This window comes from Ambystoma mexicanum, chromosome 6p (genome assembly GCF_040938575.1).
Source record: "Ambystoma mexicanum isolate Mex_15411 chromosome 6p, UKY_AmexF1_1, whole genome shotgun sequence".
NCBI lineage: Eukaryota > Metazoa > Chordata > Amphibia > Caudata > Ambystomatidae > Ambystoma > Ambystoma mexicanum.
In genome coordinates, this window is record NC_090935.1 from 1,177,994,920 (window position 1) to 1,178,016,324 (window position 21,405).

General features: G+C 42.9%; 1 long non-coding RNA gene across 3 annotated transcripts in view; it reads left to right on the forward strand.

The window, feature by feature from the left end:
• The window catches only part of LOC138510288 (uncharacterized), a 279,524-nt gene extending 259,171 nt beyond the window's left edge, over nt 1-20,353 (forward strand). Inside the window, exons 3-5 of one of the 3 annotated variants that reach the window (XR_011280358.1) lie at nt 16,274-16,400; nt 19,008-19,078; nt 19,186-20,337. This is a non-coding gene — a long non-coding RNA (uncharacterized lncRNA). Of the gene's footprint in view, nt 1-16,273; nt 16,401-19,007; nt 19,079-19,185 lie in introns of all 3 variants that reach the window. The other 2 variants (XR_011280360.1, XR_011280359.1) reach the window with 2 other exon arrangements.
• The last annotated feature ends 1,052 nt before the right edge of the window (nt 20,354-21,405 follow it).

Genomic DNA, 21,405 nt, shown 5'->3' on the forward strand with positions numbered 1-21,405 from the left:
TGACTTCCAAATTTGTTTCTTTTCTTACCATAGTTAGCAGGCCAGCCGACAGCCTGCCTTGGTTTCCTTTCAGTGCTTTATTTTGATACACTGGAAACCCCTCTAACATGGGAAGATCCGATAGCCAAGTTTCTTGTAAACACAGTATGTCGAGGCTGGCTGCAACAGGGTCCATTTTTTGGACGAGGTGGGGAAAAGCCTGAGGTGTTCCAGTGGGTTGTCTCATCTGGCTCTATGGCTGGGGCTTTAAAACTAGGTCTCTCACCACTCAAATCCATGATATCTCTTTGTAGCCGCTTTTAATTGACACCTAGCCACTATGGGGAGCCAATGGAGGCCCTACCGGTAGGTCGAGAAGTGGCACTTTCTCTGGGCTTTTTTACAATCGGACCGCGTCATTCTGGACGGTTTGTAGTCACTGGATACTTGTTTTATCAGCACCTACTAAGAGTGCACTACAGTAATCTATGCTACATATAAAATTTGCCTGGGCGATTGTGGCCGATTTATCTTTAGTAAGATACGTGTAAATGATTCTGAGCAATTTCAGATGATACAAACAGTTTTTGGTAACCAGGCCCACGTGGGATTTTGCGCTGAAGGTACAGTCGGTTTGCATGCCGAGTGTTTTGATTTTCTTTTTTACTTGAATGTTACAGTCTTGGATGGAGAAAGATTGGTAGTAGTCAGTAGGTTTAGCCCTTGCTTGGGAGGAGCCAAAGATGAGGAGCTCTGTTTTGTCCTTGTTAAGGCACATCCAGTTATCTACCATCCAGGAACCCACTTGATCATAGATGTTTTGGAGATTTAGGCTGTCAATCGTGTAATCCCGAGAGACCTCCAAGACCAACTGGGTGTCACCTGGGTGATTGGTCCAAAACACTCCAGATTCCTCTAGGTGGCTGCATAGGGATAATATATATAGGTTGAACAATAACTGGGACATATACGCTCCTTGCGGCACCCCACAGCTGGAGAGAGCGGGGTCCGTGGAGGCATCCCGAGCAGACTCTTGATTGCCTCCTAGTCAGGAAGGAGTGGATCCACCTGCATGTCATTAGAGAGCAGTGGCAAGTATCCTTTAAGGTGTGCAGGAGTCATTCGTGGCCTAGTAATCAAATGCAGGTGATACATCTAGTAAAACTAGGAGGCCAGAGTTGCCCTGGTCTCGGATGCTCAGCATGTGGCTTTGGAGATCAATAAGGGCCGTCTCTGTGCTATGAGCAGGGCGGATGCCTGATTGTCTTGGAGGTAATACATTGATGGATTCAATGTATGTCTAGATATGGCGGGTGGCTTCTTTATCTAAGACTTTCAAGAAATAATTGCAGTTCGTGATGGGCCTTACGGTTTGCTAAGTCATTGGGGTCAGTCCTGGTTTGTTTAAAAGGGGAGTGATGCTGACATTTTTAATGCAGTCTGGAACTGAGTTTGTTTGAAAGGAAGCATTGATGAATCTTGCGAGAAATGGGGAGAAAATACTGTTATTATCTAGGATCATTTTTGGGGGGATCATATTATCTGGCCCGGCCGACGGGCACATAGTGCTCAACGTAGACAGCACTTCTAGGCTGGTCACTTGGGTGAAGCTGAAGGTAATGCGATCTTCCCCTAGAGACGGAATAAGTGGGGCGGAGGAGAGTATGGGCTGAAGAGGAAATCTTGTGATTTTAAGCACGTAGTGATCTGGTTTGGGATTTTGTCCCTAGCCTTAAGTATTTTATCTTGAAAAGCTAGCTGTATTCTGGTGCAGTCTTTATTAGAGGGTGTGAATGTGTCAGTTGAGCTTTAGGTTTTTCGAGAAGCTTTAATATTTCGAACAGTTTCTTTGGTTTATTATTGGCCTACGCGATTTGTTGATTATAAAAGTTCTTTTTTGATTCTGTAATCATGTCCTTGATGGACAATTTTTCAAGGATTTTCCATGCATTTCTAATGTCAGATGAAGGGCATTTAAGCCATCACCTCTTTGCACTTGTTTTTTTAGTTTTCATGGATCCTAGTTCAGGTGAAAACCATGCTTGATGGTTGGGGTTGTTCTGGACAGCCCTGGTTTAAAGAGGGGCGCGCTTGTCCAGGAGAAGGGTGAAGTTTGCATTAAAAGTCTCAATTAGTGAGTCGGGGGAGTGTAAAACATAGGTTGAGGACATGATATTTGCAATGCATTCATGGAGATCGGGAGTTGAAACTTTCTTCAGGTTTGGATTAGTGACAGTTTTAGGATGATCGGGTAGCTTAGGCGGGGTGCCTGGGGATAGATATCAAAATTTATCATAAAGTGGTCTGACCAGATGCATGGGGTGGTGGTGTTAATCTGGACTTTGAGGTTCCTTGTAATGATCCAGTCAAGAAAGATGCCTTTGTTATTAGTGGTGTCAGAGTTCAAAACATGATGGTCAACATTATTTAAGATGGACTCAAGCAAGATGGCCTCTTTATCAAAGGGATGCCCACGCCAATGATTGAGCTATTCCAGGAATAGAGTGGCACTGTTAGTTCCTTTAAGATCTGCTAGAATGTGTGAAATGTCATCATTGAAAGAGTCCATAACAGTTGGTGGACGGTAGATCAGGATAAAATGTATGCAACTGCAGAGGGTGGGGGATAGCTTGAGATGTAAAATCTCGCACCCATTAAGTGACGGGGTGAGTTATATAGGGAAATGGGATTTCTGGCAATAATTACCACCCCCCCCCCATCTCTGTTCTCTATTTTTGCATGTGTTATTTTATGGAATTTTTTCCACTCAGGAGGGTCTACAACCACATTTTAGCTCACTGCACCCTTCACAGAAGAGAAATATCCATTTGCATATCAGTGTAGTCCCACCCATTTGAGCAATCCAGCAACGAAATACTAGGCAAGTCTACTCTGAACAAGAGTACCAACAGCAATCCAGACTAGTGTTTCAGCCTTGTTGGGCCTCCTCAGTGAGGTGAAGCTGACCCTCTCTAAAGCACAGTGAGCAAGGGGTCCACGTCTGGATAATCCTGCATTTCCTATGGTGAAACCCCAGGTTTTACAAATTAAACAAGCATTTGGGAACCCCTCTACTGAGAACGAACATGGGTCAAATACCCTGTTCTATTAAATGTTTTCCTCACTTAATCACTGTTCCTTGGCTAGTCACTGCTGCACTGGGGCGAAATATAAGATATGCTCCCGGTACCCAAATCACCATGACCATGAGTACCCCATGCTGGTGTCAGGGTCATCTCAAAGAATAAGCTATGCCTGGTTTTAGGCATAGTGCATGGTGATACTTATGACCATGGCCACCTCATCCCAATTGATATTGAATATGTGTCAGCTCCTGTGAGTCAGCCTTACCGCTGAAGGGATTGTGTATTGGTGTCAGACGGGCCGAAACTGCCACACAGCAGAACAGAAACCATAAGTACGAAGCCTCGGTAACCCCTTCCTCTGGAGACAGCTGCACAGCAGGCAGCTGTCCCAGGCCCAGGTATCAAAGGTATCAAAGGGGCACACCAATGCAGGATGAGTAGCTCTTGGCAGTGGAAGAAGCCTTCCACCATTTTGTCTCTCAATGTCTCCCTTTCCCTTTCCTGCACCCCCCGCCACTTCCTCTGGAGCAAAGCTCTATGGGTTCAAGATCAAGAGGTAAATGTCCACTGCAGCCAGAGCATGGATTGGTCCCATAATGAGGGCTAGCTTTAGACCAATCACCTGGGGACTTGGGCCCTTCAAAGATGGGGTCCCACACCCTTTCAATTGAACACATTCAGTCCACTGAGGGTCCTTTAAGGTCGAATACATATTCTGAAGACTGTAAACTGGACATCTTTTGGGGTAGTTGCATTGGCCATGGTCCTCCACCTGAAATGAAGAAACAACCATCCAATACAGAAGAAAGCTCTGTCCCCAAAGCACTCCCAGGGAACATAGGGAGTGACCAGTGCTGCAGATAAAGGCCAACAATCTGCAACTGCTCTTCTGTGCCAGAAAAGCAGACGCTGAACTGGAGTATCATGTCCTTGAGTCCTTTGTGAAGGCCTCACAGCAACCCGGAAGGCCAGATCAGCCGCAGCTCTCTGCTCACCCACAGTGAACTAGTCCCTCTGCATTCACCACATTCTGAGCAAGAGAAAAGGTGCCCATGCTGGTATCTGCTTCCATCGAACAAGTCAAACTATTGCACTAAATCACCTTCAGCTTGACACTGCACAGTGCCAGGCTTGAAGTGCCTGCTCACGGCAAAAGAACTGCTGCCTCATTCTTGCACATCGACTCGCCCTCAATCACCATTTCACGATCGTTGCTAGTCGAGTTGGCCTGGACAACATTGAAGCATTCTTAGGTTCACCCCAACTTGCATTATTTGAACCGCTGCCATTCTACCGCACCGAGAACCCGCCCCTGAATGACACCGCTTGTTGACAACGACTGCACGATCCTACATGACAGACTGAGCCCGATCAGCTTGCATCGGCTTTCAAGCCCGGGTCCAACGCGTCAGTCCACAAGAACCATATTCAGGTACTTAGACACTGAACTGCCCTCACGGCCCACTTGGACCCTAGAGACTGGTTAGTTCACGATCGTCCCTGTTTTCAATAAGATATCCTTTTTGGTAGTACCTACCTACCACCCTTGGAACCATACTTTGAGTGCTACTTTCTCCAGTCTGCCCCATCTCTTCTATTCTTTCCTTTGGAGTGGGAATTTGTATAGTAATCTCTTCCATTCCTCTTGCAGATGGTGTGCTTTATTAAAGTGTTTATATTTGTATAACACTTGATTGGGCATTCCCTTTATATTTGTACTGTGACACTATGTTGTTCACCTTCACTATTAAGAATATAGCCTGCCCTCTGCCCACTTTGCCACAGACCCCATGTCACCACAGGAACAATATTCAGTCAAAACGTATTCTGATTAACTCTACACCTGTTATCCCTGTTGTCACACTGACCAAAGAAGGATACTTTGAAGTCAGGAACAGAATGAAGGGGCGAAGATCTGGCAAAACCAATGAAGTTGGCGTAGACAGTAACCTTCCTGCACATTGTGGTTGTTCGTGGTTGTTGGTAAGAACACCTTGTGTCAGTTTTGTATATGATGATTGGGCTTACTAAGAGAGTGCCTGGAAGGGCGACACTCTGTATTAATTTCTTCTTAGATGATCTTTGATGCAACAGTATCACTGCCTAGTAAGTTTAAAATAACCATGGACGTTTAGTAAGTTTAAAATAACCATGGACGTTTTACTGTTATTAGAAAATATTATAAAGAAAACAATAACATGCATGCAATGGAGGGACATTACGCTTTCACAAAATGATAATCAAGTTCCATCTGGCAAAATGTATTTTGGTCAATCCAAAGTTCTTTGATTATCAACCTAATTGCCTTATAGACGACATTCTCGGGCGTACTGGGAGTTATGGGCCAGCTGCTAAATGCCCTCACTTTGCTTGGGCCTTTAACTCTGTTTGCAGTTCCATAACTTCTGGTACAGCCTTCAGGTCTACGAAGCTTAATTCGAAGTGACTAAGTTGGATAAATGTTTCTGGTTGTGAATATCAGATCTATGATGAGATGATGATGTGTATGTGATTCAAAAGATTTAAAATGTACATTAATCGGTATTACTGTATTATGACCCTAACACATTTCAGTTTTGGGATATTTTACAAGATAGCACTATGTAGAAGACAGAAAACATACAAAGATTAATGTTATGAGGTGGATTTATCTATAGGCACTGTACCCAAGGAGGAGTGTTTGGCCTAGTTAAAATTGAACTCGCTGTTATGTTAAAATACAACCAATTGTGAAACCCTATTTTTTTTTTAAGTGAGAATGTTGGTGTTTCACTATTAGTGGAAAATATTCTGAGAGAGAAATAGATCTGGTATCTGGTAAGAGCGCTTGGAGACTGCACCTGGGTGGTAGCGGTATACGGTATAAAGCAACATAGCATAACATAACATTAATAGTAATGTAATCATGAGAAGACAAACAGTGCAGGGATATGTTGTATTTATTTATTTATTTTGGTAATATGCACACAGCCAACAAGGCTTTACATAGACAAAAATATATATACATTCCATCAATACAAATCTTTAACAATAATCTAAAAAATATCTCATAATAAATCTTATTCATATTAAAACAGAATGCCAGATGACAGTTCTTTTAAAATAGATAAAACTACATCATGAAATATCATCATAAACTAAATCAAATTCATGCCATTGCCCTTCAACAGTTGTTTCCCATGGATCAGTTATACTTCCATCGTTCTTTGAATTATCATATGATAATACATATTTTAAACGCAAAGAAAGCAAACTTTCACAGTCACATAGAATGTGCTTGGCTGATTCAATGTTATTTAGTCCACATAATCTGCAAAATCTAAATTCTTTTCGAATTCCCACTTTTGATCCTAGAATTTCCAAGGTATTGCACAGCAAATAGCATCTGATCGTTTTGGGGAAAGCCATCTGATAGATTGGTTTGCACATTATCTCAGACCCGAATTCTAAATACATGCCGCTATTAGTTTTGGTCGCAAGATTAACCATGTTTTGTTCACTATTGTGGCCATAGATTAACCGTTTCAATACCCATTTGCTCTTAGGGATATTTAAAGTGGGAACAGCAACAAGGCAATGGGGAAGGTTAAAATGTGTAACTTTTTTTCCATTTTAGTTTGACTCATGCCTTATTGTGCTTTTAAAAAATAATGATTTTGCATTCATTTGCTATTATATTGGAAGTCATCTTCCGTTCTCTACTAAGATAAGGTAATGGCAATCTTAGTGCATATAATGTAATGTGATCGTTTCCCGTTTCATGTCATAGGAGGAAAATGCCAACCTGATAATGTTGACATATTATGACGCAGATTTGAGAAACTTGTAAAATGGATGCTTTGGGGTCTAGAACTGAGCTGGTAATCTGTTGTTCACAGATGCCAGTGGATGCACATCAGCATCTCAGTGTATAATCATCTAAAAAAACGGCCTGGAAGTGCAGATGTGAAAAATGGCCTGGAAGTGCAAATCTGAAACATGGCCGGGAAGTGCAGAGTGTCTGAAAAAATAGATGGCTAACGAGTTGCTATTTAAATATTGTTTTTGCCAAAGTACTGTACATAAAACATTCTAAACACAATTATCGACCTCGTTAGAATGAAACGCTGAGTTGGCTTTGCTGGCTTTCAAACCAGTGACCAGCTGATCACAGCAGTGAGTGCTCAACCCACTGGACTATCTTACCGCTCCGAGTCTCCACACTGCTGGAGGCTGCCATCGTCCCCCACCGGGGATGCAGGAGCAAGAAGGCAAGTGGGGTGGGGAGGGCAGGGAGGAGAGAGGGAAGGGAAAGAAAAAAAAACAAAGGTCACCTGAGTCCCCGGCGATGGGCGAAGGCAGCCTCTCAGCCGTGGGAAGGCTCAGAAGGGGGATGGCTCCGCTTCGAGCCTCCTCATTGGCTGAGGGGCTGCCACGCCCCCTGCCGAGGACAAGGCGGCTGGAATCCCGGACGAGAATCAAGAATCAAAGTATTCTCGGCCGGGTAAGGACCCGGTGAGAGCCAATCAGAATGTGTGTTGCATTCTGCTTGACTCTCGCCAGGTACAAATTTGAAATCCAAGATTGATTTTTTGAAAATGTTGTAAAATACAGTAACAGTTATTTAAAGTAAAAATCTAATTAAGCATTGTGGGGAGTTAGTCTCCCTTGTATGTGTGGTGCCAGTAGGCCGTAGGTAGGCACTCTAGTTGTTTTGGGCTATGACTCCTGTGATACCCCATCGTTGAATACACTGTCTAAACCTGATGGGAGTTGTAGTCCAAAACATCTAGCAGTCAAAGGTCGCAGACCTGATGTACTAGAGCAAGGTGTTGTTTTGCGGCTTACGTACCTTTAGCCCATAGCACGTGCATTTCCCAGTATATGGCCGACACACTGCCAGGGTGCATGCAACATGCAAATCAGCTGGTGGCAGTTTATCATCCATATTTAGGAGATGGGAGACATATCGTTGCCAGTGACTCCTATTTGGAAGAGATATCAAGCTGCCCCATTTTATGGAGCCAAATCAGATATGCTTATCAGCTTCTGGTGAATTGAGCCTTGCATAGGTTTTCCTCGCGAACATCACTTCCTAGGTGTTTTTGTAAAGCACACATTCTCCCCGACGTCTTCTGGTGATGAATAAGAGATTTACTGTTACGCAACTGAATGATACTCATTTCATCGCCCTCGGAAGGATGAAATGCTGAGTAACTCTGCCAAGATTTGGTCAAACGCAGATCCCTGCAGTAGGTGCATTAGGCAACTGAGCCACAGACGCAGAATCAGACGTCAGAGCATTGGCACACGTTGGGCCTGATTTACGAAGTGTTTTTTCAAAAGGATTGAACCCTTGTAAAATGTTTTTGTAAATCAGGCCCATTGAGTCCTTTCCCGTGTAAATAAAGAAAAAAAACACCGTTGCCAAGTGCATTCTGTAAAATTCAAAGACGTCATTTTGATGAGTAAAGCCCAGCTTTCTGCTGCACTGTTTGCCTAATTGTTTCTGGCTCTGTGACCAAGCTATGACTAATCTGGCAGGTGCACACACAGAAAACCTGCCGGTCTATTCTGAGATGTATCGGCATGCACTGATATCTACCGGGTATACAGTCTTTATATCGAAAATGATATACCAAATCCCATATATATTTAAACATATACCTTGAAAACCCTTATATCGAATATATTTATGGTGGGGTAAAGGGTTAATTGTTTAGGAGTCAGAAGTATGGGTTTGGGGGGGCAAAAAAATAAATGCAAAAAAACCAATATTCAGGTTTTCAAGGTACATGTATCATTATATAAGTGATTCGGTATATAATACCTCGGTATAAAGACATGTAAGCATATCTACTTACTCGCAGTCGAAAGACTTCGGACTGTTAGGGCCTGATTTACAAAAATATTTTAACATGGAGAAGTCTTATAGAAAACATTTTGTAAATCATTTTCATCATCTTCAATAAAACTTTATTTCGGCTTGGACCATAAAAGCATCAAAATACAAAAAGACATTTGGTGCAATGGGAATAAAAACAAATCAGTAGATAGTGTTATGTTTAACCACATAAAATATGCAGCACCTATTGCAACTATAAAATACAATACAGCCACATCTAATACAAATCTGGGATTTAGAGCCCTAGATTTCCAAAATAATTGGTAACCTGTAAATAAAATCTTGAGTACATTTAATACAATTGCTAATTGCTTTGTAAATCAGGCCCTAAGACTAGCCTGGATCTCCTGCAGACAGCTCACCACCAGAAGCCAGGACACGTGCAGACTTCATATCCGCCGCTGCCAAAAAGGAAAGGACCAGAAAACAAGCCTTCTCTCCCTACGCCCCAAGACTACAGAACCTCCTCCCCGTCTACAAAAGACTCACCCCCACACTCATACAATTCAGAAAAGAACTCAAGACCCATCTCTTCAAGGAATCGCTCCTCGTCAACACCTAGTCCATCATGTCATCACCTGACTCGCTACTCACCGTCCGCCCTTCTCCTCCCCGCCACCCTATACAGCTGTACCCCTCCTCTGTGCCTTTCTGTATCCTGCCACTCGCTGTATATCTGTTCTGTTGTTACCTTTGAAAAGAATTCTGATATGCATCGGTACTGTTGTATACCCCTTCAAAGACCTCTGTTGTGTATCTGTATTGTTGTATACCCCTGTAAAGCGCTCTGGTGTGTATCTTTATTGTTGTATACCACTGTAAAGTACTCCATTGCGTATCTGTATTGTTGTATACATCTGTAAAGTGCTCTGTTGTGTCTCATAGCTAGGTCCACTATATCATTATACTATAATAATAATTCTGAATCTCAGGGTCTCCTACATCTGTGCAGTCACTATTAATCAACTACACCTTGACCCTTATTCCCTCATAATTCTGTACTCCTAGGGAGAAGAAAATCAAAGAGAGAACTGAACATTATGCCACATGCTAACGCCTGTGGTTGCCACCACTAAACAAGCACAAGCCATATTCAAATGTGACTGATTTTCTATTCAGTATCTCTAAGCAAGTGTTGCAAACGTCTTACAAAGTACTCATACACATTTAGAAAGACAACCTGAATATGAAAAAGGAGGCTTCAGGATCAGAACTGTGCACTTTAATACATTAACGTGCAGATTACTGTTGCTACTGTTAGGGAGAATTCTCAGAAATGTGTTAATTCCCTTCTACCTTAGAGAGCCCAGCTCTTTTGCTGGACTTCAGGACTTTTAATTCTTAACCTGGAGAAAGTGAGCCCTTTTTTTCACTCTCTCATGTACTTTTATTGTGATTTAGACTCTGGGCCTCATTACGACCCTGGCGCCCCCGTAATGAATGGTGGCGGTACGGGACCAGCACCGTTCATTACGGGATGCCCTATTACGAGGTCCCCTTGCGGGACCCGCTCTGGACGTCTGGACAGACCAGACGTCCTTTGCGGGTCCCACAAGGGGACCAGGGAGCTAATAACAGGCCTGTTATTAGCTCCCTCCCCATTCCCATTGAGTTTACAAAAATATTTTAACATGGAGAAGTCTTATAGAAAACATTTTGTAATGGGGGCTGAAATGGGAATGGGCATGGGTTCCTTCAATGAGGAATTACCGGGTCCTCCAAGGTTGAAATGGCCCGGTAATTCTTCATTGAAGGAACCCGGACCTGGAACCCGGTAAGGAGGCAGCCATGCCCTTATTAAGCCTATTATGGCTACCTCCATACTAGTAATGAGGCCCTCTGTGTTTCTTTGAACTTTGGAGTCTGACAAACTCCATCAGCATCATCTTTTACAATGTGACACACAGCACCTTCAATGCAGTGGCACAGGGAAGTCTCTTAGATTTCCCAAAGGTTTAAATACCTTCTCTTGGTGAAACTACTGTTTCCAAGAGCAGTAAAGTGAAATTGGCTTTACTTACATTTTGTAACTTTCTAGACCCAGCACACACTATCTTACCATAAGGTGCTGGAGGAGTTACTTAGTATCCCCTTTGTCTAGTTTCTCATGTAACATTTTTATGTTACCCTTTCTACAATTAATGGCTGGTGGCAGTGGTTTACTTTTTACTACCATTGTGTGTTTTTACCATCGCAACCACAGTAAAGCACACATGGGTGCCCATTTCATCAAAATGGCCACGGTCTTCTTCTTTAGCAATTTCTTGCTGGAAAGGTCCTTCTTGAGATTTACTCTGCGTGCCAAACCAGGTTTGGTCCCTTTGTTCGTTTTGTCTTTGGAGGGATTCACGTGTGAATCCCGCCTCTAGCTCCAGTATGTCTGGGAGGGGCAGGAAGTGAGGGAGGTGCCCGAAACTCCCTGTGCTTAATCCCCTTGGTTACAGGAATGCACCCAAAGGTGATTGGTTAGCTGGCTGTGCGGAATGAATGGGAGAAACCTGCATAAAAGGCAAGGCTTTTTGGCTTTGAAGGCAGAGTCGACCACGGGGTGAAGAAATCCGAACACAAACTTTGAAGAGACGCCTGCTGCAACTCCTGGACCGTTGGTTTGCCCGGTGAAGTCCAGCTGCTGTGCTGAAGCTCCGAATTCGCCTCGACTACAGAAGCCCTGCAAGGACGACTTCTCCCTTTGAGTTGTTGGGACCAATCAACTCCAAGTAAGCCCGTCTGGACATCCTCTCGGAGCTGGCTGTACTTCCACTGCTGCTGCTGCTGGAACAGAAGTTGCAGGGAGAGGAACACCAGATTGTGTGCATTGCTTTTAAGGTAGATCCGAGCACTAGGAAGATCCTCCGGACTTCCCAGATGCAGAACTAACCAAGCCTTAGCCACCTCAACAGAGTGCTGGACCCCAGAAAGCAAGCAACGTCTGAAGTGGTAACCAAGAACCGCAGTGTTGCTATTTGCTGTGAGACGCGAGCAGCTGAAACACCGAAGGACGGCTGAATTGAAGTTTGCCCATTGCTGCCGCTGACCTTTCAATTGCTGAGCAGGAGTCCCCAGTCGTCCACCCTCTTGTCCCCACGACTGAGGTTTAGGGACAATAGGATCTGCAGAGCTGTATGGGAACAGAAGCCAGCTGGAACCATTTCTTCTAACCAGAGCTATTGTAAAGTCTAAGAGAACTTACCTCTTGTTGTGTAGCCTTACTTACTCTCAGTTTAGACCTGTCTTGGTTACCTTGTAGAGTTGCTAAAGCTTTGCCCCTCACAAGCCTCCCTTCAATTGTTCTATTTTCTACAAACATTTCTAAAAACTTTTTGCAAGACGTTTTACCTACCTGCAAAGATCTTCAGCTCCCCAGACATTGTTCAATTAACATTGGCTGTCTTGGATCCCTAAGAGACTCCTCTTTACCTCTGACTTTGTGTTTTGGCCTTTCCCTGAGGAAAGGGTTAATTTACTCTGCATTGGAAGGTATCAAAAGTACTTACCTGTTTATGAATTATTTGTTAACCTTTGTTTTATTCCTCTATTCTATCTTTTGCACCAAACTCAGTATTGCTCTAAATGTACCAGTGATAAATCAATGTCCACAATGTCCTAGCTATTTAAGTCACCTGAGGGTGTAGGAAGTGTCTGTGTGCCATCCCACATGGGTATCATCTGATTTAGAGAAACAGAGTGTGTTTTGAAGTGTATTATAAGTGTTATACAAATTGCTCCCTTCTGAAGAAGGCTTATACAACTGACTGGGAAATAAATTAAAAACTTTTTTATCAAGAAACCTTGAGTACAAGTGTTTATTTGAATAACTGCTACTGTGAAACTCTGTGTCACAACATTACTGCTCACATTGACCCCTCTTGTGATAAGCCTGGCTGCTCAGCCACACTACCAACCTGTGTAGTTCAGACTTATACCAAAGGGTAGGTCCCTATTGCCAGGTGGTCAAGGTTAGTGTAATGCACCCAAAGGGTACTGCATACAATCTTGCCTAACAATGCACATATTTGTTCAGTGTTCTTGGAATCATTTTGATTTGGGCAGTAAATGACACAGGGCGTAAACAATTTGGCAATTTTAGAGTCATTTTGGACTTATTTGCCAGGTAGAGTAGGAGCATGGAGCGTACAATCCACTCTGCCTGTTGCCTCTGCTCCATGCTGAAAAAACACTGTTATCTCCGCCTGCATCTAATTTGGAAGTAGGCAGATAGGCTTGGATCCCCATGGATTCCGTCTGCTTCATTGTAGCATCAGCTGCCCTGCAAGTAAACAGCAGCCGGCCTTTCCCACTAACCAACCTATACAGATTCTGCATGTGCAGTGCACGTTGATAAACTATCACGCAGACCTGTCAATATTTGAACCTTGTATGAGTAGATGTGAAGTAGAGTGCTCTTGCTGCACTGTCCTTCCTCTGCAGACAAATGTAAGCAATGCGGGAATGAGGAAAGCAATGCAAAGAAGGTGGGTAAACTTAAGGAAAGTGGAAGAGAGAGAAAGAGTGAGAGGGGTGAAATGAAGGCAGAACCATTCAGTGGTCCTCGAAAATGGAGCTCCCAATTTGTGACACAAGTAGCACTTCGAGCCCTGACTTTGACACATTTCCATTAGTATCACTGGGAAAGGGGTTCAGGGGACTGTCCAAACCCTGCGCCATTCCAGGAGAAGTAGCACTTGATGCCTGTGTTTATTATGACCAGTCCAAGGTTTGATAATCACTGAAGGATCATTAGAAGCCCCATTAAAAATCTTCTGCACCTAAATGAGCAAGGCTCAAACAAAGAGCCATGTGATAAACTAAATTGGTATCCATTGTTGTTGGAGAGGTACTCTGGCACTGCCTTTCTGACTGATGACTCAGAAATTATGTCCACATGAGGGCTAGACTGGGAACCAAAAGTGTCCCAGGACATGTGCTCATAGTGCCTCAGGACATACCGTGAGAGAAAACCCCTCCCCAAAAGGATTGGGGGTTCTCTGCCCAAGTAAATTAATGCACATTTGTCACCATATAGGAAGTAGTTGAGCAGAAAAACAAACAGACATAAAACATTTGCTAAGAATGAGGGAGAACATACTGGAAGCTTTATAACAAATGCGTTGCTTCAAACGGATGTGGGGATGAGTAGGAGTGGGTGAGTGGGCAAGAGGAGCAGAAACCCAGGGTGCCAACAGAAAAGGAGTCCACAGTGTAGAGAACCACCAGGAAATCTCCAGATTTAGTGTTGAGTAGAGACAGAAAGAGAGAGAGAGAGAGAGAGAGAGCGCGACAGGGAGAGAGAGAGAGAGAGAGAGAGGGAGAGTTCTCCATGGTGCCATTTTGCCATGTTACAGCACTATTGCACAGGGACTTCAGTGTGCTGTAATCCATCACTGCTCAGCCTCTTTTAAAATGTGACAACACCAGGAACCATCCTTATTGTTCCAGATGACAGTACTTGATGCAAAGATGATCCATCGAGTGACTCACTCTTTAGGGAAAGTTTGACCTTCCGTGAATGACCAAAGTCTACAAATAAGAAGTCTTGACAAGCAACTCAAGGTCTTCACTGACATGTGTAAAATAAAAGGCTTGGGATCAATTGTGATAAAACGAAAATTATTATCTGCCAAAAAAAGGCCCAAAAAGAAAATTGATTTAAAGGTTAAAGGGCATCAATTTGAGAACATTGATTCCTACGATTATCTTGGACCACGTTTCACCTTAAAAGGGGGATAGGATGAGCAGGTTAAAAAAAGCAGTTTAGCTATAACCAAATATAGTGCAGCGGTTTTTAGAGTTGGATGTGGAAGCTGAGTCATGAACTCAGCCCTGACTGTTTTTAAGATGGAGGCAAGACAAGTAACACTTTATGGTACGGAAGTATGGGTAAAAATCAATATTACCAGACTGACGCTCCCTGAAAATACGTTTTTGAAAGGCCTATTAGGCCTACCCACAACCATTCCCATAGGAGCGGTGCACTCTGTGATGGACAAAATGTGACTATCTGGTTAAGTTAAAAGCATCCCAATATGGTATTAAGTTATGGTGTTAGTATGGGATTAAGTTATGGTGTTGTACCAATTTGTATAAATACAAAGATACTATGTGAGACATATTGAGAAGTTAGGGGGGTACTAAACTGCAATGGTTTAAATTAGTTAAATATACTCTACCTAAGATCAGGCTACTAGAGGTCTAGACAAAACCTGAAACTATCACAGAAGAATCAAATCAGCAAGTAAATCTATCGTATCAGACATGGACTGAAGAGCAGCACATGATGAAGGATAGTGAAAGTACACTCATAAGAGTCTACCAAAAGGTCAGACTTCCATAAGGTTTTGGTAATTATCTCAATGAAGTATGGGGGTCTGCTATAGCCTTGTGTATTTTATATTGGCCCTCATTACGACCCTGGCGGAGGACCATGGTGCAATTTGCACCATGGTCCATGGCGCAAAGCTGCCAACTCCGCCATGGTGGTTGGCGGACTTACCGCCCCATTCCGACCTTGGCGGGGCGGTAAGTCCCCAATCCCCATTTACCCTTCCCCATTCCCATTTTTGCCCCATAGGGTATAATGGGAGTGGGGAAGGCGTTAATTACGCCACCGTAAATTACGGTGGCGTAATTAACAACAAGTCCCGTAGCGCCATGGATTTTTACGCCTGCAAAAAGCAGGCGTAAAAATCACCATGGCGCTACGGGAACTCGTAGTCAGGCGGAAAGGTGCGCCATGGTTTACGCTGGCGTAAACACCTTTCCGCCAGGGTCGTAATGAGGCCCATTGTGTCCTAACTTTGTATTTTTGAAAAATCGCAAAATCGTCAATTTCCCCCGAATAGCCTATACAGGTTGCACAGGGCCAGACCCCGCTCCACCCATGTGGAGGGCAAATGGGTGGGGTTGGTCAAATTGCACTATCGCCAGCACACCCCACACTGGTATGCCGACCTTGTGTCTTAACCTCCTATTTTTGAAAAAGTCACAAAATTGGGAATCTCCCTAAATCGCTTATCCTGATATCAGCGGGCATTGCTGCACCCTGTTCAGGGTGAATGGGCGGTGTTGGTCAGATTTCAGTATCGCCTGTACACTCCAGACTGCTATGCCGACCTTGGGCCAACATTTTAGCCCACCATCTGTTTTGGGGCTGGAGTCAATACACTTTCACAAATATATATATGTATAGATAGAATTAAGCTGCAGTTTGGGATTTTGCCAGTAATGACAAAATCATGGTGCCTTGGGCATACTGACACATGCCCATTATGCAGTAATGGCAAAGAATCAATTGTACATTTTATTTTCCTTTTTCCATTCTACTCAGACATCCGCCAAAAGAATTTGAAACTATGCTTAATTATTCTGAAGACGGTGGAAGAGGTGGAAAGTCTCTGCAAAAAATCCAAAGAACTGCAACGTTGTATTTGATATTCCAAGTTTTCTTAACAAAGGTTGGTGTCGCCAGAATCTTTTGGTCAGATCCACTAAGACATGACATTTAAAGTTCTAACAAAATTATACAAAAGAGACTGAATATTAGTTGCACTGTGACATGAAGATAGATCGTTTAGATTAATTGATATCAATCAAGTTTGCAATGTGATTGTATTGATGATAAATTATAACTGTATATTAATTATATTTTATATTGATTTTGTGACTTTAGTCGAAATAAACTTAATTGATTGAATAATATTATTAACAACAATAATAATGTTATTATTATTATTATTATCATTATTATTGCATTGTTATTTAAATACTGAGAAAGTTGGCCTCATACAAGTTTGTGGTCCGGAAACAACGGTGCCGGTAAACTTACTGGCACTGTTATTTCTGGACCGGCAAATTACGAGTCTGCTGGCGGGTGCCGTTGTGCCAGCCAGTACTGACCATAGCGGGCGGAACAGCACCCACCAGCAGACTTTTATGGAAACACCGGCACCCTTTTTAACGGTGCCGGTGCTTCCATGGCCCCATTCCTGTGGAGTCCTATGCGACTCCACAGGAATGGGGATCAACATTTTACCGGCACCTGATTTACCGGACCGCCGGGGCTGTAATGCCCCGTTTATTCCGGCGAGTCAGGCTCCGCTAAATCATTATGGGTCCGGCGGCTACCTGCCGTTTTTCCGGCATGGTTTCCGCCAGACCCGTAATGAGGGCCAGTGTGTTTTAGCATCACTACACAGACTTTGCTAGTGATATAGTAACTAAACCAAACATTTAAAGGTGTGGCTAAAAAAAAGAAAATCACATCGATATCTCTTTACGATCAAAATGTGGCATCTGCTATAACAATGATTAATCTCTTACATTTCGACTTGGTGAAGACACTCTGTACTTCCCCAAGTCCATCAATTCATAGAGATTACAATATGAAGGAGGAATGTACTCCATCCCCTTAAGTGTCTTAAATTTCAAACTGGACTTCGCTTTGAAAACAACGTAATACAGTGTTTCTGCATTTCAGTAATCCAACAAGATAAGCAGCAATTCATCTGGACTTTCTTGAACTGCCTCTCTCCAATGACATTTTTTGATAGCTTTATTTTTTTGATAGCTTTATTTTTTTTATTAACATTTTTATTGAAATGTGTAAGAACACACACATAATTCATTACAAACAGTTCATGACATTAACCTCCAGAACAATAATCTCACAGTGACAGTCACCCTTCAATACATAAAGTTTCCCCTCCTCCCCTGATATGTACTCTGGCCCTTCTCCACCCCTGTATATATGTGATCAAGCGCTCAGTGTAGCGCGAAATGCGTTGTTTGCAGGTCGTGCACCACGGCGCCCTGCCTCTGTCTGTGTTTTGTGTTGCTGCCCCTTGTGCATTTTATTTTTTGTACAACCTTGTCTTTTTTTAATCATTAAAATCTACATCTGTATTCAGTACATGGTGTTCTTTTTGTCATTTTCCTTGGAGTGTGGCATTTGCCATTGGCCGGCTGGAGTGCGTTTCACCCGCTCCTTTTTCTTTTTATATATATATATATAAATATATATATATATATATATATATATATATATATGCCCAGAGGTACACCCATACATATGTATGTATAAATATATGTGTATATGTGCCTCTGAGTCCTCTCCCCGCCCATTGTCATAGTTCATCTGTATAGTGCTCAGGATCGCTGGAGCGTACAATAATTGATCAAGCCAATTAACAGTGAGTCTACTGATCAAAGTCCATTACTCAGAGTCAATTAATCAAGGGTTTTTGAATTAATGTAATGTCCTTCCGTGTAAGGCAGCATACCCTTCCCTCTCCAGCATCTCCCTGCCTCCAACCTGTTACCTCTCTTTCCCTTGGCCACTGCTCGCACTTGCTAGTCTTGCACAGTCACCATTCCCTGCACAATTCCCATGTGTTTCCTTCCCTTCTTCCATTTTCATCTCCTGCTTCCTCTCTCCCCAAGTATCCCTCTGAATGGTAAGCCCCATAATTCTGAAGAGGAGTAGACCCTCCCCTTCTTAGGTAATAGACATGGGCAAATGTCATTCAAGGGCATGTGTCCCACCCTCTTGTCAAAAATGCCACAAATCAGAAGCATTGTTCATTGAGGCAGCCAGTCTGCCCTTACTATAGGCAGGTCGATTAGAAAATAGGTGACACTACACACGTTTATTTAGGACAACATAAACAACAGAATGCTTAAATTGCATGCAGCATAATTAACACAGAATATACATTTCTTATGCAGAATAAAGGTCAGCAAAAGGCAGCCCTTGTATGACAGATGGCTACAGGACTCATAATCCCATGAACATTTAGAAGTGTTGAGCAAACACAAAATATAGTGCTGTCTGCAAAAAAGGGAGTGCATTCGGCAGCAGCCAACATGTAGTGATTCATCGGTTTATAGGAATATACAGTGTCTAACGGTGGTGTTCAAAGGGTTTTATAAATAGAATTTATAAACAGAAATCAGAGACTAGTCCTGCATACTACTAGTCTCTGATTTCTGTTTAAGGTACATGCAGAGACAATGAGGAATATCGTATGATCACTCCAGTCACTCTGATTTTCTCTATTCCTTAGTTCCCACAGTGGGGAAGCAACCACCCTGAATCACGCTAATACCCGGTGGTAGGAGCATGTCTTCTGAACGGGTGAGTAGGGACAACAACATATTCAATATTCTGCTCTTAATGTACTACTGTAAGGCATATCATTCTGATTGACTCTTAGTAACGTGAATTATTTGTTTATAATGCAGGTAGAAGTCTGTATCTTCTATTTTCCAAAACAAGGTTTGTATTTGAGTATTGGACCTTGGTGCCTTATCAGTAATTTCGCGGACCTAATTAGCCTATTTTCATCTTTTTGGGACACATATGAAGAATTCCCCAGAACGTAATACGAAACTTTACACATCCTGGCCTGAAGATGGATTCTGTGGAATCCGAAACACGTTAGCACTCATGATCTAATAGGAGTGTTTAGGATGATTTATTGAGCAGAGGAAGTTGTACAGTTCATATTTGCAATGTATATATGTGTATATTTGTCTATGCACTTTCGTGTATACCTTGAATGAAGGTTGTTTAATTCTTTGGTTTACTTGAGCAATTCATTAGCTTGGACAAGACACTGTTTTCATAATTGTCGCTGTATGTTCTTTTTGAATTACTACTTGCTTTTTGCACTGTTGTTGTACAGTTTGCTGTTTGTTAACCTTGGCATAAAAATATTTTGTTGACCTGTTCTGTCTGAATTTACAGTCTTGTGGTTCTCGACTGTGTTAAATCAGGAGCACAGGATCTTTGATGCATGGATGTACGGCATTAGATTAACTTAAGTGAAACTATTACCAAGATCTATTGAATTGAAAATATTTATTACATTGACTCGTAGAGATAGCTGTCTCTCTTTGGAGGCTCTTGATCTCATCAGCTCACGAATTACTCGGGGATTATATCACTCCAAGAGTGCAGCACAGGGTTATCGGCTGGCGACATCCAGTGTATGTTCTTTGTGTTATTTGCTTGGATCTCGAGTGGCCTCGAGATTTACCGAGCTGCACCTGAAGTTGAACTGACTTGTTATCAAAACATAAAATAATGAGCTCATTGCTCAATATATAATTTGAAGAACGTTGATCCATTTAATTTCGTTGTGCCTCCCACTCCTCAATTCTTTTGTCATATTCTCCCATGCTGGTCCAACATTGTCTCTGGCCATGTTAGTCAATCCTCTATTGAGATATATTCCCAAATACTTGAGTCGCTCCTGGACTTACTGCAATTGTGTCCCCTTGATGTAATTTTTACAGGTTCTATTATTCAGGGGCATCGCTTTCCATTTCTCCCAGTTCATTTTGTATCCCGAAAAAGAGGAGAAGGCCCCAATCGTTTTCATCAGCTCCTTCACTGAGGTTTCCATGTCCGCCAGCATCAACATGATATCATCTGCATATAAAAGCACTTTCTGAAGCCCAACCAGCGTATCAATCCCCTTGATGCCCGAATGGAGCCTTATAGTCATGGATAGCGGCTCCAGCACCAGTATGAATAATAGTGGGGAAAGCGGGCACACCTGCCTCGTTCCGCTGCCAATAAGAAATGGTTCAGACTCCAAACCATTCCCCTGAACCCTCACCATAGGATTATTATAGAGTAGTCTGACCATTGTGACAAATCCATCCCCCACCCGGTATTGATCCAGCATCCTGAACAGGTACTCCCACTCCAACCGGTTGAACACTTTCTCTGCATCTAGTGAGAGTGCTATTCTGGGTTCCGTCCCCCCCCCTTTCTTGCCACAGTGAATATAACAGAGCCCTCCTATTATCTCTCACTGATTTGCCTGGAACAAACCCGACTTGCATATCATGAATCAGTTTCAGCATAACTTTTTTCAGCCATGTTGGTAATACTTTCACAAAGATTTTTATATCCACATTGATCAGTACGATTGGTCGATAGTTACTGCAGAACAAGGGGTCTCTGCCTGGCTTCATGATCACAGTAAGAAGTGATTTATTGAATTCCACCCTAAGCTCCCCCGTGCTATCTCCTCATTGAACACCTGTGCCAGTCTATCTGCCAGTTGGGCCTACTCAATTTCTAAAAATCCACTGGTAGACCATCCTCTCCCGGTGACCTCCCACTGTTCATACTGCTGATACTCTCCCACACCACTTCCATATCAGCAGCAGGCTCTGTCATATATAAAAAGCCTGGAACTCCTGCAAGATGTCCTTGGTCTGCATCATGTGCTTCCCATTGTCCTTACATTGGATCATTGTGATCCCTCCTTGTTCCTCCCTCTTCTTAAGCTGGGACACCAATAGCCACCCTGCTTTTTCTCTCTGCATATTGTGGGAGGCCTGCAGCCGGAAAAGGGTGCACTCTGCCTTCTGTGTGAAGAAGGTGTTAACTGCAAACTTCGCTCTCCCAAACTTCAGTGACATCTCTGCTCTAGGTTCCATCTCGTA